Here is a 5,937-nt window from a genome sequence, read left to right on the forward strand (position 1 = left end):
TTTTTTTAAATTCACCTGCTCATCACTTCTTATAGCACAATACTATTCCATTACATTTATATACCACAACTTGTTAAGCCATTCCCCAACTGATGGGCATGCCCTCAATGTCCAATTCTTTGCCATCACAAAAAGAGCTGCTATAAATATTTTTATAAATATTTTTGTACATGTGGGTCCTTGCCCCTTTCTTATGATGTCTTTGGGATACAGACCTAATAGTGGGATTGCTGGGTCCAAGGGATGTTTGACAAAGCTAGGTTAGGTTCAGATTCAGATTCACACTGGTAATAAGACACACTCCCAACAATAAAGTTTTTATTGAAAGACAGGGAAATGCTACATTGAACCCACAACCACATTAATCAACAATTCCTAACAAACACAGAGACAGAGACAAAGACAAAGATGACATAGATGCATCATGTCTTGGGGGAATGCCAGCACTTAATTCTTTCAAAGCTGAGGGGATCCTAGTTTACATAGCTTGATTAAGGCCCCGAAAGGGAAGGTAGTCCCAGGCAAGGCATCCTCTCCATGGGTGTGATCCAACGTGATTCACCCACGTTGTGATTTTTATAGGACCCTGAACCAAGAAAGGTTTTGACTCCAGAGAGGGGAGTCACCTCCACTCCCCTCATTACTAAGAACTGGCTAGGTTAATGTAGTGTTTCCCATTCTTTGTTCAGAGCCTATTAGTCTCCAAGCTGGAGAGTCCAAAGGTTTGTTAAAGGGGGCAGGGAGCTTGACACATACATGCTGGGCTTACACTGTATTATGGAGGATCTTCTCTAATGATTTATCATTCAAAGGTATGCACAGTTTTATAGCCCTTTGGGTATAGTTCCAAATTGCTCTCCAGAATGGTTGGGTCAGTTCACAACTCCAGCAACAATGCATTAGTGTTCCAATTTTCTCACATCTTCTCCAGCATTTATTATTTTCCTGTTTTGTCACATAAGCCAACCTGATAGGTGTGATGTGGCACACATAGCTGTTTTGATTTCCATTTCTCTTATCAAAAGTGATTTAAAGCATCTTTTCATATGACTAAAGATAGCTTTAATTTTAATTTAATTTAATTTCTTCCTCTGAAAATTGCATTTTCATATCCTCTAACCTTGAAAAACTGTTTCTCAGCTTTCTATTTCCCTTATAATCTTGGTTGCAATGACTTTGTTTGTGCAAAAGTTTTTAAATTTAATATAATAAAAATTATCCATTTTTCATTTCATAATGTTCTCTTTCTCTTGTTTGGTCATAAATTCTTCCCTTCTCCATAGATCTGACAAGTTAAGTATGCCTTGCTCTGCTAATTTGCTTAAGGCATCTTCCTTTATGTTTAAATCATGTACCCCCAAAATAGATTATTTCAACTACATAAAATGTAACAGTTTTTGCATGAACAAAATCAGTGCACCTAGGATAATAAGAGAAACTGTTAATTGGCAAGAAAATCTTTGTATCATGTATCTCTGATGAAAATGTATATAACTAGAAGACAAGTGAGCATAGCTTGCCTAAGCACTTTCTCAAATGAAAGCTTTTCCTGGAGTTTTCATAAAGTTCAATTATTGATCCAGGGCTAGCTTAAGTCCATAGTCAGCTCTCTTCTCTGCTGTCATTTATCACACCTTTTGAAGCTGCTTCCAGATTCCAGTGACTGTCTCTTTGAATTCATTACTATATGAAGTATGGCTCTTTCTTCTCTGAACTGTGCCTGATACTTTCGCAAAGTGATTCTCCAGTTGCTTCATAGCAAGTCTCTTTCCAGGTGAGTAGTTACATTCCTTTATGTTAGGTTTGCCATGACTTTCAATTTGTATACATTATAGAATTCCTGACCTATACCTTTCACTAATGTTAGTTTTAACCTCACCTTTAGAAATACATAGTCTCTGTTGGGGTTATGGCCAAAGGTAACTTAACCAGCAAAGCTAAGTGTAATCCTGAATGAAAAAAAGGATATTTAATGAATTGAAAAACTTTCAGGTTTTTGTGACAAGAACTCCAGAACTTAAGGAGAAAATTTGTAATTCAAACTCTTGTGAAAATCAATGCTAAAAACTAAATATATTAAATAAATTAAATAAAAAAAGAAAAAGAAACAATATACAGGCAAAGAGCCATAGCAACAACATATCAAATTAAATGCTGTATGATTATAATTATCAATGTTGGCCCAAAACACAGGTGAGAGAATGCATCTCTCTCTTTTCTGTGCCAGATGTGGGAGACTTTGTGTTTATAATACTGCATGTACTATCAGATTCAGTTGATATGTTGTTTAATTTTGCTTAACCATTTTTTTTGCTTTCTTTTTTTAAAACTTTTGTTTTACAATATGGCTTTCTTGCAGGGGACTGTGGTAAGAAATAAAGGTGATATAAAAAACAAAACTTATTATTAAAAAAAGAAAAAAATCCTCCCCCAGTGATAGTTTTGCAAAGTACTTCCTTCCATTCTCTTCCACTTTTTATGACAAGGTTCTTTTTTGTATTTCTATCTGTATTCATTTGAACTCAATGACTTTCCATGGATTCCTATTTCTTACTACCTCAAATTTAAAATTTTTTGCTCTACTCATTCTTGCTTTTACCTTTTATGTATTCACTTGAAGAGAATTTAGCTCTGCCTGTCATTAACTTTCCAGATGGGAACTACTAATTAGGTACAACTCAAATACAGGCAGAAATCACGGTATCTGAAAAGTATTCCTACCTATCTGGAATTCTTCATAACTCTTCTAGGAAGCTAAATGGTTTTTAGAAAATATCAAATAATTTTAGAGTAAAGAAGTATTGTATCTTGCCCCAGTTACCATAAGGTTAACTTTTGTTGATATATTCATCCATCAATCAAATATAATAATTTTTCAGGAACTAATGTGTCTTTTTTCTATATTTCATACCATGGGAGTACAAGAAGAGAAGTATTGAATTAGATAATAATTAGAAGTATAAAATACTACCTTTGCCAGCTGAGGGCTTTTAATCTATTTGGGAAGATAGGAAGTTCTACCACTGAGGGCAAGATAACTTAGTTCAATGAAGAGAGTCCTATATCTCACCTAAGAGGAAAATCCCAGAAATCTATGTTGTAGAAACCTGAGTGTAGGGTTGTGGTGAAGACTGCCAGCTCCTCTCACATCTTCCCAGAGACTTTTCCTTAAACAATCTGAGGTGGGGTTGGCTTCTCCCATCTTCCCTCTCAAAGGCAGAAGCCAGAAGTTCCAGAAGTTACTCAGCACTTGAAGAATGCCAAAGAAGTCTGAAGAAGGCAGGAGCTTTCCCAGTTTCTTTCCCCCTCTACCCTGCCCCTCACACAGGACTGGTCATTCATCTGTACCAATGAGCAGAGAATCCTATATAGAGGCCTGGCCTGAATAGAGGTCATCAGTCTTCTGGGAACATGGTTTTTCCCTTGTGAAAATTCTGGAGTTCTACAGGAACATGAAAAAAATGAGCATGAGACTTCCCAGTGATTGTTTCTTATTAAGGATGAGATCTGGCTAGGGGCAACAGAGCCCAAACGGAGGTAAACAAATGAAAGAACAGCAAACAATAAAACACCATATAACCGAGTGATAATGATGTAGCACAAACAGTAATTATCATAGATGTCAGAGGAGGTACTGAAGTAGATGGTATTCCAGGGGAGAAGAACAAAATGAGTCGAGGCACAAAATTAGGAATGTTCATGGTTGCATCTGTAGAATAATTGACATACAAGTCTGAGAAAAGTTAAAAGTGTGTAGCAATAAGGAAGCTATGATGGATAAAGTGGGTTCATGTTATGAAAGCCCCAAAAAGCCTAGCAAAAAAGTAATTAAATTGGATGTGACTATTAAATAAAGAGCTATTAACACTCATCGAGCAGAAGAGTGGTGTGATGAAGATGGTGTTAACAGAAGCTTAGTCTACCTGTCCCCATTCTCCACCTCCTACATCCAGGACCAGCACTAGGTGAGTAAAGAAATGTCATTTAACCAATTTTCTTAACTTTTTGGAAAGAAAATTCATTTTCAACTCATTATTATTTTACTGAGCATACCTTTATCTATATCTAATGAGTTGTCTAGATACTGGAGATATATGTGAAAACAACAAAGTAAACTATGTAAGTTCACTTAGAAAGCTAATGGAACAGAATTTAAATCAACCAATTAGCATTTATTTAGCACTTACTATGGGCAAGGCACTGTGTTAAGCTCTGGGAATAGGAATGGTAAATCAAAGCAGTAACTGTCTTCAAGATGTTTACATTCTGATCTAGGAACAGAACATAGATGGATACAAGAGACAGATACAAGATATGTACAAAGAAAGTGCAAAGTAACCTTACATACAAAGACATGGACTGCTACAGAGACAAAGAAGAACTTGGGGCATAAGATGAAGCTGGAACTGTGTCAGTCCATGCATCACACAGTGAACACGCCAAAGTATTTCTTCCTAGACAATCTCTTTTCATTGATCTTTCCTACTCTTCTGTTGTGTCACCGAAAGCCATAGCCAACTTCTTATCTGAGAGTAAAACCATCTCCTTTGCAGGCTGTGTGGCCCAGCTCTTCTTCTTTACTCTCTTTATTGTGACCAAGGACTTTCTCTTGGCAGCTATGGCCTATGACCGCTTCATAGCCGTCTGTTCCTCACTGCCGTACTCTGCCCTGATGTCAAGATGCCTGTGCATTCAGATGGTGGTGAAATCCTACTTGGTGGATGTTTCACTTGCATCCTTCAAGTCAGCATTACCTTTACCATGTCCTTCTGTGCATCTCCTGTTATTGACCTTTTTTACTGTGACACCCTTCCAATACAGAAGATCTCATGTTCTAATGTCTTTATTAACAAGGTGGTGTCATATTATTTGTCTGTCATCATTATTTTGCCCACCATCATAGTCATCATGGTGTCCTACGTCTATATCCTGTCTACTATTCTGAAGATCCATTCCAGTGAAGGACAAATGAAAGCATTCTCCACCTGTGGGTCCCATCGGATAGTTGTGAGTTTGCTCTATGGGACAGTTTTTTTAATGTAACTCACACCTGCCAATAAACCCAGAGCTGGGTAAAGTGGCCTCTCTGAGTTATACTGTTGTCACTCCTATATTGAACCCTTTGATTTATTCTCTAAGAAACAAGGATGTCAAAGAAGCTCTGAAAAGTATGTTATGGGGGAAAAAGGGTCTTCTCTAGATTCCTTTGTCTTTACTCTCTTGCCCCATTTAAAGGATGTTAATTCTGTGTCTGTGAGTTATCATTAAATGAAGATTATCTCCCAAGTCACTTAATAGTTCCTCTGCAAGCCTACTTGAGTGATTTCTAGGGAAGACATAATGTCCCATCTACTGTTCTTTCAGGATAATTATTCCTATAAATCCTGAACCTCAGAAATCAGATTCAAGGGCACAGTAAACAAATAGAAAACAACAATAACCACAATAGTAATTCTCACTCTTACAGTGCTTTGAGGTGTGTAAGGTACTTTGTAAATATTATCTCATTTTATTCTTATGATAGCCCTGGGAGAGAGATGCTATTATTGTTATTCCGTTTTAAAAATGAGGAAACTGAGGAAGATGGAAAGTAAGTGACTTGTCCAATGCCATATAATTCGTGAGTATCTGAGACCAGATCTGAACTCAGGCCTTCCTGAAGTCTTGTGATTTATCCACTAATTGCCTTTAAACAAACAAGCAAATATTCAAAAATAATAGGGGGAAAATCTCTTGTCACACATGCGACTCATGTCAGAAGAAAAATTAAATTGCAGTTGTCACTGCTTGCCTAAAGAAGTTACTGGGAATTTGGTTTGCTAAATTTGCAAGTCTAAAATTTGTTGCTACATGTCTGGGCTACAAGTTGCTGACAGTCTATATTTAAAGGTCCATTTTGTATATATTTGTTTGTTTATACATTTATTTAGCCATCTA

At 36.8% G+C, this 5,937-nt stretch overlaps 1 pseudogene; it reads left to right on the forward strand.

Moving 5' to 3' along the window:
- Positions 1 to 4,394: 4,394 nt before the first annotated feature.
- On the forward strand, positions 4,395 to 5,200 carry LOC118851315 (annotated as a pseudogene).
- Positions 5,201 to 5,937: the final 737 nt, after the last annotated feature.

The sequence above is a fragment of the Trichosurus vulpecula genome, chromosome 5 (assembly GCF_011100635.1).
Source record: "Trichosurus vulpecula isolate mTriVul1 chromosome 5, mTriVul1.pri, whole genome shotgun sequence".
NCBI lineage: Eukaryota > Metazoa > Chordata > Mammalia > Diprotodontia > Phalangeridae > Trichosurus > Trichosurus vulpecula.